The sequence below is a fragment of the Nannospalax galili genome, unplaced genomic scaffold, assembly GCF_000622305.1.
Source record: "Nannospalax galili isolate Female #2095 unplaced genomic scaffold, S.galili_v1.0 scaffold1154, whole genome shotgun sequence".
Lineage (NCBI taxonomy): Eukaryota > Metazoa > Chordata > Mammalia > Rodentia > Spalacidae > Nannospalax > Nannospalax galili.
Genome location: NW_008335437.1, coordinates 1,442,517 through 1,455,016, shown reverse-complemented (window position 1 = coordinate 1,455,016; position 12,500 = coordinate 1,442,517). Strand labels below are relative to the sequence as shown.

The 12,500-nt window shown below is 42.3% G+C and overlaps 1 long non-coding RNA gene across 1 annotated transcript in view; it reads right to left on the bottom strand.

Annotated features, from left to right (window-relative positions):
- Window positions 1-5,687: 5,687 nt before the first annotated feature.
- Window positions 5,688-12,500, bottom strand: part of LOC108490678 — an 8,277-nt gene continuing 1,464 nt past the window's right edge. Inside the window, exons 2-3 of the long non-coding RNA XR_001872374.2 lie at window positions 10,439-10,620; window positions 5,688-6,411 (exon numbers count right to left, since the gene is read on the bottom strand). This is a non-coding gene — a long non-coding RNA (uncharacterized LOC108490678). The remainder of the gene's footprint in view (window positions 6,412-10,438; window positions 10,621-12,500) is intronic.

The following is a 12,500-nucleotide window of genomic DNA, read 5'->3' as shown; positions in this document are numbered from 1 at the left end:
TATTCATTTCTGTTTTCATAGGTTTTGAAGCTCTGTTGTCAGGTATATACACATTGAAGATCCTTACATTCTCTTCCCCTTTTCCTCATTTTCCTCCTCCTTTCCTTCCTTTTTCTTCTTCTGAGGCAGGGTCACATAAGTAGCCCTGGCTGTCTTGGAACTCATGTAAATCAAGCTGGCCTCAGATTCACAGAGATCTGCCTACCTGTACTTCCCAAGCGTTGAGATAAAAGGTTTGTACCATTATACCTGGCCTTTGTTGTGTTCTCTTGATGAATTTTTTTCTCATGTTTGCACACTATATTCTTTTTACTTTGAACCTATATATGTGTTTTTATACTTAAGTGGATTTCCTATAGATACCCAGTAGAGTCTTGTTTTCTTTTCTTTTTTTTTTTTAATTTACAATCTGACCAACCACTGGCTTTAGATTGACTTGTTTAGAGCGTTTATAATTAATGTAATTACTTCTGTGTGAGTTTAAATATATAGTTGATATTTGCCTCTGCTCTTCTATTTCCTTATATTGTTTTAAATATATTAAAGTTTAAAATTTCTTTTATTTTATTATCCCTTTTGGCTTTCCTCTATATGTCTGTTTCATTAATTTTTTTTAGACAGAATCTCACATAGCCCAGGTTGGCTTCAAACTCACTATGTAGCCAAGAATATCTTTGAATGGAATTTCTGTTCTCCCCCTTCTTGACTGGTCAGGTTATTATAAGCATGAGCTACCACACCCAGTTTTATGTGATACTGGGCAACGAACCCAGGGTTTGACACAGGCAAGGCAAGCATTTTATCATCTGAGCTACATCCCTAGCCACTTGTTTTGTTTTCCAATGATTTGCCTAAGGTTTGTAACATGTCAGCTTTGATTTACATAGTCCACTTCCAAGCACTATATGTTTACCATTAATAAAACAAGCTTAAACAATAAGCTTTCATTATCTCTCCCGACCTTCTTCCTAGTACTGTCTTACACTTTAAACATCTGTCATAAACTTCGTGTACTTTGTTTTTCTTTAAGCAATTATATTTTGAAAAGAAAAAAATTTACTTATAATAAGCTTACCCATTTGAAGTTGAGTTTGAAAAGTTTTAGTAAATAGACATCCACTTGGTGGTTATTATGACTTATTCTGCTATGAGTCTATGAATATCCTGCATAAGTCTTCAGGTTGATATGTTTTCCTAGTTTTTGTTTTGGTTAGGCATTTCATGATAAGAATAAGTTCAAACTTGACAAACTGTATGTGAAACTGCCAAACTTTATCTAAAACCATTTAGATTAGTGACGAATGGAGGCTCCAGTTTCTCCACTTCTCACCTGAGCTTGGTTAATTCAATCTTTGATGTTAGTCTTTCTGGTGACTGTGTAGTAGAATCTCATTATGATTTTAATTTTTAATTAATTATTTATTATTTATGTGTATGAGTATTTTGCCTGCATGAATGTCATAGTGTACCATGTGTGTGAAATGCCTGTGGAGGCTAGAAGAAGGTGTCAGATCCCCTGGAACCAGAGTTACAGGTGGTTGTTAGCTACCATGTGAGTGCTGGAAACCAAACCTGGGTCTTTTGGAAGAACAGCCAGTGCTCTTAACCACTGAGCCATCTCTCCAGCCCCTCACTGTGATTTTAATTTGTAGCTTTCTAATCTGATGAATGCCTTTGAGTGTCTTTCTTTGTGTTCAGTTATTATTTGTGTCACTTAATGGATTTTTAAAATTATTTTCATTTTATGTGTATGAGTGTATTGCCTGCATGTATGTAAGTGTACCCATGTCATGAAATGCCCATGAAGGTCAGAAGAGGGCATTGGATCCCCTAGAACTGGAGTCACAGAGAGCTGTTAGCCACCATGTGGGTGCTGGGAACCGAACCTCGGTCCTCTGCAAGAGCAACTAGTGCTCTTAACCACTGCTGAGCCTCTCCAGCCCCACCCTCTTCATGGCTTTTTTAAATGAAATATCTCTCAGTCTTCCATTTGGCTGTTAGTCCTTTAATTATAGAGGTATCAGAGAAAATGTTTTCCTTTTAAAAATAATTCTGGACACAAAACTTTTGCTGCATTTTAGCTGCTGTTAATCCTTTCAGGATAGCTTCATTTTATATATCAGAGTATTTACCTCTTCAAGTTTCACTTGGTTGTTGGTTTTTAATGATATGAAAGCACAGTGTACCAGGTGCAGTGGCATACAACCATAGTCCAACTACTCAGGATGCTGAGGCAGGAAGATCATTTGGCATAGGAGCTTGTGGACACCCTGGGTAATAGTGTGAGATTTCAGTTCAAAAACCAACCAATCAACCCATACATGTGGCATGAAATTTTAGATGCATAGTGTAGTGTTGTTAACCATATGTACATTGTTATACAGTGGCTCTCTAGAACTTTCCAATCTTGCATGCTTGAAACACTATGTCCATCAGACAGCAACTCCTGTTCTCCCTAGCTTTGGCAACCACCATTTTGCTCTCTGCTTTGGTGAGTTTTGTAAATGGGATCATGAGGTGTCAGTCCCTCCCTGCCTGCACTTAGAAACATGTCTTCAGGCTTCATTTATGTTGTATCATTTGGTTCTTTGCTGGTATTTTTTTTTTCTTTCTCTTACCTCCTCACTAAGTGAAGTCTATACATATCTCTGCTTTAACATTCTTGTCTATAAAGTTTATGTTCTTTGCCACTTCTGAGTCTGTGCCTGTTTTCTTTTCCTTTCTATCATTCATATCTTCATGGTGTTGTACTACTGGGAATTTTGATTGCACGCCAGTCACTGTGAAAGTTACATTATTGAGTGATCTTGTTAGAATATGTGGCTTGGGCGGGGGATGGAGTTGGGGGGCTGGAGAGACAAATCAGCGGTTAAGAGCACTGGTTGCCCTTGAAGTGGACCTGGGTGTGATTCCCAGTACCCACATAGCAGCTAACAACCATTTGTAACTCCAGTTCCAGAGGAATCTGACACCCTCTTCTGACCACCACAGGCATTGCACGACACGGGTGCACTTATATACATGCAGGCAATACAGTAATACACATAAAATAAAAATGATAAATATAATTTAAAAAGAGTATGGGTCTTGGTTCTATGTCACTGCTAAGTTACATGGAAGTAGTCGGATGCTTTCTAGCCTTCTTTTAAAGTTCTTTGAGAGTTCATGGTATTCTTAGCTCACTAAAGGTCAATATTTCTCTGAGTTTCTACCCTGTGCCTTATGTATCATGAGATCCTTTCACTGAGGGTCAGGACACACTAACTCTGGTCGTGCTGATACTGGGAGTTTTCAGTCTGCTGATGTTTGGTATTTCCTTGCCCATCCTTACATAGTTTGCTCACATAAACACTCAGCCATGGCTCATGGGCTGCCGTCTATAGGTATCTGAACTTCTGTTACCCAGCCCCAACTTCTCAGGTACTAGGCACACTGGCCTCACAGCTCTGAAGAGAATTCTAACTTCTCCCTATTCTGCATCTTGGAAATGATCTCTTACCAGTAAGCTGGCAGAATGGTAGAGCTTACTGCATTTGTTTGTCATGGCAAGGAACAAAGTTATGAACTTCAATTTTCCAGTTTTGAAAACCATTTTCTTCATATAGTTTGTCCACCTTTTTCTTTATTTGTTCACAATGGAAAAGTAAAGCCAATTGCTGTGGCTCCATCACAACTAGAAAGAGAACTCTCCATTGGAGGTTTTGGCTGAGAAGAGTAATGTGATCTGACATATATTTTAACATGACAAGACTGCTGGGTTAAAAGTTGACTGGAGAAGGTAGGGAATGATGGAAGCAAGGGGTAGGAGTCAATTGCTGCAATCCAGGGCAAAATCACTTGTGGTAAAAATGATAGACATGAAAGGAAATGGCTGGATTCTGGACTTAGAGAAAAAATAAACAGGATTTACTATGTTGGAACTGCAGGGTGAGGGACCAGGGCAGTTTCACCAGAGGAAGGAGATGAAGGCTGTTGCAGGAAGAGAGAAGACAATGTGGAGAGTCCTTAGATGGAACCACATCGGTGCTTTCAGGAAATGTTAACTGAGTCTCCACAGCTCAGTGGAAGCGGGTAGGAGAACAGGCGCTGAAGCAAAGCTGAGATAAAGACAGGAACAATAGCTGTAAGGACCCTTCTGTACATGTACATTCTCCAGGCTTTGTCCTCTGAAGAAAGGCCCTGGAATGAGACTGTGCAGGAAAGCCAGTAAAAGGGCCCAGAGGATGCAGCGGAGGTCTGAGTAAAGGTAGAGAGCATTGGGTGAGGGGGAGCTTACAAAGTTCTAATCAAGGAATCGAAAGGTCTTGGTGAAGTTATGCATGGCGTATGTTCAGAGGAACAAAACAGAATGCTTTAAAGTGAATTTAGTCATTCGCCTGGCCCTCTCGGTAGATTACAGTGCCATTAACTCTACTTCAAAAATAGAAACTTGTACAGTAAAATGTCTTACAGAAATGTGTATTCCTTCAGTGAGGTGATGGCTGCCAGGGTTGAGTCTGAGCTTTAATCTCCAATTGCAGGAGTCTTCATCAACCCCACTCCATATCCTCAGCCACATTAACTCTAAAAACTGTAGAAAATATCATGCTGCCTCATCTGGATAACTTTAATAGAAATCCCCTAACTGGATTGTCTTTTGTCAGACTCCTGCATATAAATATCCCTGGAATTATAGTGAACTTGGGTCATGTGAAAATGTAGGCTTATCTTCACACACAAAGGGAAGGTGAATAGTCACTCATTCAAGTACTTTACATGTACTAGAGTTAATGTAACAGTCCATGATAAATAGCTCCCTGGACAGATCTCTATCACTTTCTAGGACCTGGTTATCAAGCCCTTCTTTGTGTTCTTCCATGGATCCAGGTCTGTCCGAGGACAGTGACCCATCCCACAACCACACCTGGTTATCTCACAGCTGGATTCCTCTTGTTCTTTGAGTCTCCTTCCCTAACTATTAAAAAAAAAAAAAAAAAAGCCCTTTGCTGGCCTCTGTTTATTTTTATATCATCCCTCTGCTATAATTTGGATCTGAAGTGTCCTCCAAAGGCCCATGTGTTCAAAGCTTGGTTTCTGAATTGGTGCTATTGTGAGATGCTGAAACTATGAAGGTTTCCCAGCAGGGAGTTTTAGGCTGGGCCACTGAAGGCACGGCCTTAAGAGGGACCATGAAACTCAGTTTCTTTCTGTCTGTCTTTGCTTCCTGGCCACTGGGAAGGGAACAGTTTTGGTCATGGTGCACTGCCATAGGCTTATAGTGATGGGGCCAACTGAACACAAACTAGAACCTCCAAAACCAGAAGCCAAAATGAACCTTTACTTTTTACTAGGCATGTGTTATAGAGACGGAAAGCCAACTAAACAGACACCTCTCAAATATTTTATTATTTGCAATTAAATTTAATTTCTTGTTTAATTCTTTTATATCTGTTGCCAAAATAAGATTTTATGAAAATAGCAGTCACATTTTGTCTTCTTCATAACACAATATTACTAGCACCTAGACAGTATTCAGTAAATATATGTTGAGTGACTGAATAAGAAGTAAGTCAAGGCAAGCTGAGGAGATAGCTTAGTTGGTAAAGTGCCTGCCACACAAGCCCAGGGACACATGTTTGGATCCCCAGAACCCATGTAAAAAGTTGGAGGCATGTGCCTGTAACCCCAGACTTGAGGGCAGGGGCAGAGACAAGAGGATTCCTAAAGCTCACTGGCCAGTCACGGTAGCCAAACTGACCAGCTTCAGGTTTGGTGACAGACCCTGTCTCAAAAAATAAAAATGGAGAATGGAAAATCCCTGATATGGACCTTGGGCCTTCACATGCATGCCCACTGGCAACCATGTGCACATATCACACACATACAGACATACCCCCCCTCACATGCCCCACGCACAAAATAAGCCAAGGAAAGACAATGAAAGTTCCTATTTAAAGCATTTCAATAATTAACCAGTGGGAGGAGAAATTATTTGGGGTAAGGAAATTTTCTGTTGTTTCTGAAATCATACCATATAAGTAAATTAACCACGTTCCTTAAAATTGGTCCTGCATGATTTGGGGAAAGTAACTGCCAAAACTTCATTGGTGTATTGGCCTGGATTAATTGGTACTGATGAGTATAACATTGAAACCCCAATTGCAATGGAAGGTTTAGTATTTTTCACTGCTACCCTCTACAAAGTGGAGATTCCAGAACATTCCTTCCTGTATCTCCACCATCTTGGCAGGATAGCTTGGGACCATTCCCTGGATTCTTTATGTCCAGCAATCAGGCAAAAGGCTTGGATTTTTACACAAACAAGTTGCAAGTGGTATGTATTACTTCTGCCTGTATTCCATTGGTCAGAATGAGGCATATGCCCCCAGTCTAACTTCAGCGGAGCCTGGGAAGTATCAACTTCCTGTGTGCCTGGAAAAAATAATAATAATTGGCCCATAAGCATCAAGTAAGCCTCAGCCACAACAAAGGATTTCTTTTGGCTATTGTGACAATTAGTGTGTTCATGTATACAAAGCACTCAGCACACTGAAGGCATCCATGTTTCCAAGTCGCAGGCGCAGCTTCTCTGAGCTTACTGTAATTTCTGTTGGTTGAACAAGGCTGCTGTTTCAGGCTTCTGTCAAGCCCAGCAGCTGGCTGGAGAGTACTGTGGGCCCTAGTGGCCAAGGCCAGCAAAGGATGCAGATGTCACCTCACTCTGTGTGGCACATCCTTATGCTTTGTTCAATTTGGTTCCCTGGGTGGGACAAGTTTTATGAGCAGGTGTTCTGGCTAATTAGGTGATTAATACTCTTCAATTTGGAAAGCCATTTCCCCGGTGACAGATCTTTCTTTGCTCTGATTTGAGACGAAGCTTCATCATATAGTTTGGAGAGGTCCGTGATGACATTTATCACCCTTCCACACCTGTAGCCCTGAGGACCAAGGGTCTGACCCCATACCTGGCTGACTTGCCTCTTGATGCCCTAGTCTAGGGAGGTAGGACAAGACTGGGACAAAGACACATTTCTGGTTTCTTCTGGAAAGTCTCAGAGTCACGGCCATTTTCTTTACACAAAGACATTGACCATTACTAAAGCAGAGTGGCCATGACATACCCCAGGGCAAAGCAGACATCAACACTCTTCCCAGACTGAGCTTCTTTTTATTTCTTAAAATTATTTTTATTTCATGTGTATGAGTGTATTGCCTGCATGTGTACAAGTGTACCAGTGTCGTGCAACGCCCTCAGAGGTTAGAAGAAGGCATCAGATCCCCTGGAACTGGAGTCCTCTGCAAGAGCAGTCAGTGTTCTTAACTGCTGAGCTATCTCTCCAGCACCCCCAGACTGACTTCCAAGCCAACAGAAAAGCATCTCTAACTTTCTTCTGCTCCATTTTCCCAAAGTCCTCTCCTGACCCCTTCCACTGCTCTATTTTTATATCCTTTACGGTTGTGTCCCTCAACCTAAGACCTTCTCTCACCCAATCCATATGCCCTGTCCTTGAAAAGTCAGACTATTTCCTCTGTCCTTTTGATCCAGCTTCAAGTAGTTTCTCCTCAGAAATTTGTGCAGCACTTCCTTATCTGAACTATTGCAGTGTTTGAGAACATTCCATAGCTTTCCTTTTGCAGATTGCTTTTTTCTTTCAACTGGAGTTTGGATATCTGTGTCTGTCTCTTTCGGAAAAATATGAAGTTCGCAATAAATATTTGCTTTGTTGATAAACTGGCCATACTCAGACCAGGCAAGTGGGTAAATTCATTTGTTACATCACCTTGGGATATGCAGCTGATAGCAAGGCCAATCTTTCCTCTCCCTCAAATGTCCCAGTTTTATAATCATAGATAACTAGATCTCTTTCTCCAGTTCCAGTTGGAAAATCCCAAGGAAGGAGTATGATTGGATTGTGTCAGTCACAAAAACGAGGGAGGTAAGCTCATATGAGAAGAAAATTCCAAAGCACAGCCACATGGCTGAATGGAAGGTCAACTGATACTTGTCCACTACAGTTAAATCTTGGGACTGAAAACATTTAGTGCTCTTTCTTCTTTTCCAGAGTGGTTTATTTTAAAGTCATGTATTCATTTACCAAACATTTGTCTAGTCAGAGTAGATCCTATCTTTGGAAAGACTCAATAAGGCAACTAGCAATACATTTTTGCTATTCTTTTTCTTCTGGGGAGAGAGAGAGAGAGAGAGAGAGAGAGAGAGAGAGAGAGAGAGGTGATGGAAACAAATACCTTCCTAGGTCGGACTAACAGAAACTTTCCTCAACTCTGATCTCTAGAAATGACCTGAAATCCACATATATGAGTCATTCTCTTCCCCTAGCTAGACTTAATAGGGATCATAGTCTCAATTCAAGTGTGGTGGCTTCATCTTCATCTTCTCCCCCTCCCTGTTCTCTGACTCCCTCAAAGACCTGTCTAGGTGGCTCAGTGAGTATTGGCAGTTTCACCCCCCTATTAGGACATGAATAACACAGTGTAGAGGAGCAGCTGAAGAAAGGTCAGTGAAGAGACTATATGGAAAGAGGAGGCAGGATTCAGGAATCAACAAGGCATGGGGACTGCTCAGGGTTCAGTAATGATAGGAAACTGTTTCTAACTCCTACCTTCTGCAGGAGAAAGAGGATGGGAGTGGTTACCAAGGAGACAGCTGGAAGAGAGGCTGGACATGAAATTTCCCATTAGTAGGAGAAGGTAGCCAGAGCCAAACTCCAGCTCATGTGGAGGAAGCCCTAAGCTCTCTCCCCTGGCTCTCTCAGCAAGCTCCCCATGTGGTCAGACCTGATGAAGTACTGGTGATAGGATCTGCTTCCTAGGGATTTTAACTACCTCTGACAGTGGAAAGAGAATGGATTCAGAGACTCCATCAGACCATCACTAGCACAAATGATTAGTTTCAGTGAGGTGAAGTAAATATATCAGAATAGAAGGAGGGGAGGACATGTACACTTTGTAAGAACATTCTGGAAGAATGTAGCCTCTACTTTCCCTAAAAGATTAAGTAACACTGATCACAAGTGAACCTGTACCAGGAGGATGCCAAATAAGCTAGCTGATTGGGACGATCACTCATTCAATTACTTATTCAGCACTCATCAAGGGTTTGTTTACACTTGTAGGCATTGAGCATACACAAGTGGATTCAGTATCTCTGTGTACTTGAAAATTTTATAAGAGGTTGGAAGTAATGGATTATACAGAGTTGGTGTCCTCAGGCATCTTATAGTGTGAACCAGTAAGGGTTCCTGGAAGAACTGATAGCTAAACTGAACCTGGACCAGAGGTAGAAGAAAGAAGAGAAGAGGCTGTTCTGGGAGAAGGCCTGAGTGGGTGTGGGAGGGTGCTGGCAGAGGCGCTGGAAGAGGCAGAGATCTGCTTCCCAATTCAGTGCATCATCAGATCTGCGTGCTGGAAAGATTCCTAGGCAAAGGATGGGTTGGCAGAGTACAACCCGCCCACCCAACCCCCACCAATTAAGCAACGAAGTAAGATATATATGTGCAAGTCAAGGAAAACAAGAACCACACCTGAATCTACAGTTTGAACAGCAGCCAGGGGACTAACAACTGGGAGGGGTCAGATGCAGGAAGACCTGACACGACTGGGGACTCAATAGCTGTGTGCTGTGAGACAGGAGATACTTTCCAGCCCTACTGCCTTTCAGCACTGCTGCCACCTTTAAGCTAACAACCCCACATTTTCTGTTTTCCTTTGACAACAGAGTTCCTTCCTGCCCAACCAAGTATAGTTTACATGGAACTGTTACCAATCATGTCCTCTTTGGTCAGAAAGTGATCACATGACCTAAGTCACTTCATTCCTTGGCTCCTTTCTGGGAATTTGGAAATCTTTTTATTTTTATTTTTTTATGTGTATGTGTGTCATGCTGGCATACGTGTAAGGGCACCAGGGTTATGCAGTGCCATTGGAGGACAGAAGAGGACATCGGATTCCCTGGAACTGGAGTTACAGGTGGTTGTTAGCCCCTCTGTGGGTGCTGGGATTCGAACCCAGGTCCTCTGCAAGAGCTGCTAGCCATCTCTCTAGCTCCGAATTTGGAAATCTTATGACAGACACATAGATTCTTCCTTGGGTCTAGACTTTTTTTGAAGTCTTCATCAGTTCTTTCCTTCGATTCTATATGCTACCCAAAGTCTTATTAAAGCATCATGCTTTAAAGGTCCTGATAAACTACAGTTATTTTCTGTTATTTGCAACCAGAAAACCTCATCCGACTATGGTAGCCTGGTAAAGGGACAAAACAGATGAAGGAGAAGTTCTTGGGGAATGGGTAGGTCATTTGTTTTGTAGACCATGGAAAAGTAAAGGGAAAATTTGAAAGCTGGCTAAAGAGGCTTTTGTAAAAAGCACCAGGGAGTATAGTTATCTTTGGCATGTGGGCACAGGAAATTCTACCCAACAGATTGACCTCCTAATGACTTACCCAGATTTCTCCAAGCGGTGCTGATTCTTCCATGAGGAGGCTGACACACTGTGAAGATGCCCTGATATTAGGCAGAGGAAGGGGCAGAGTTCTGTTCCCGCATTGGAGCCCTAGGTCTTGGTTCTTGCTCTATCATTGATTCATTCATTGTACAAACGCCTTCTTCTCTAAGATTCAGTTTCCTTCTTAGTAAAATATAAGAGATGAATTACATTTGAGATTCTCAAGTATTCAATATTCCAAGAGAATTTTATGTTAGCACCAAAAGAGGTTATGGGAAGCTGGATTTAGCAAACCCAAAACAGGTGCCCTTACTACAGGGCTTCTCAGGGTCTTCAGTACACTCATCAGTGATACAAACCTCCAGAAAGGGGTAAGTGAACGGCACTTTTATCTGTGCCCAAGGAAACCTTTTCCCCATGAACCAGCAGTTTCCAGAAGACAGTTGTAGAACTGCTGGATTAGGTGATTTCTAAGGCTGTCACTGCCCCAGTCATTCAGGGCTCTGTGCAACCTGCTGTTTTCCATCTGTTCTACTTTACCCCTTCGTTAAAGATGACTGACTGGCTCTGAAAGGACCCCAGTGACCTGTGATCTGCTTTAAGGAGCTTCTCCCAGGAAATAGCACATTTGAATGCCTATGAAGTCACTTAAAGATCTAGTGGGTTCAAAAACCCTCCAGCAGCTTGAACAGAAAACACAGGCTTCCCGCTGTGCTCAAAGCACCCACCCAGGCCCAGCCTGCAAGACTGCAAAACATGCTTTTAGCATGCATGCATTTCTGAAAACAAAGGCAACTCTACTTTTTGCTGCTCCAGACAGTCTGAGATGCTTTTGTGCCCTTGGGTCCTTGCCCGGTCCTCTCTTCTGCCTTAGTCCTGGTACTAAATTGGTTCAAGGTTTGGAGAAAAGCTTCGGGGTAAAGGATGTTTGGAGTTCTTAAATGCTGAAGTCACCCTGCAGACCAGAGCCTAGACCCTCTCTGGCCACCAGAGGGCGATGACAGCAACATCTGGGCAGAAAGCTACTCCCAAGAATAACAGCAGTAAACGGTACCTCATGGTTTATGAATGATACAGGGGCTGCTGCTGGTGGTGGTGGTGGGGCAATTGGGTGCCTGGAGCTAAGACTCTGAAAATCTTCAAGGCATAATAAAATAAAATCTGCACCTCTGCTATTTATTTACAGGATGTAATCAAGTAGTTGAAAGTTTCCTTTAAGGGAAATGAAGAAGAATCAGAAAAACATTCATAAGAAAGAAAAGCAAGGAATTTTCAGGAACACATTTGGTGTGTATGTGTGTATACATGTGCTCATGTGTATGTGACTATGCATTTGGAGGTGTATGAAAGTGCATGTGACTGTCTAGGGGTGTGTGTGTGTGTATGTGTATGTAAGCAAGACAGACCTTTCCAGAGTGAGCAAACCTCAAGGAAGTCTGGGCAATACTTCCTCCTGTTCCTACCCTTTCCTTCAAACAAACAAACAAAATCATTCCTGCGAGTATTTATGGAGCCTCTAATATGGCCCCTCCCCACAGGCATCTGGAAAAGCTCAGACCAGCCAATTTAGAACAGGCACTGGCAGAATGAAGGCAAGGCGCTGTGGGGAGAAGACAGTTCCTCACAGGCTAAGGAACCGTTTTGCCAAATCAATTTCTCTCCTTTGATGCCCCAAGATACTCAAGTTGGTGGGTCCAGGACTGTCGCACCCCCATTTGAGGGAATAAAGGCTCACAGGTTAAATGATTTCTCCAGAATCACCAGACAGGAGGTAGATGCTCAAGACACTGACATGGGGTATCAGTGCAGGGGTCCAAGTTCCCTGTTATTAATACTTTAAGCTACACGCTAGGTGTCGTGTCTGGGCAAAGCTGGACGTGCCAGTGCGACATAAACTGTCTCTCTCTCCCTGAGCGGGGGGGGGGGGAGAGAAAGAGAGAGAGAGAGAGAGAGAGAGAGAGAGAGAGAGAGAGAGAGGGATTGACATTTGATTACTTCATAAAATGAGAAAATTCCATCTTCCTCTATACTTCCTAAGTGTAGTGATAAGCAATACAGTG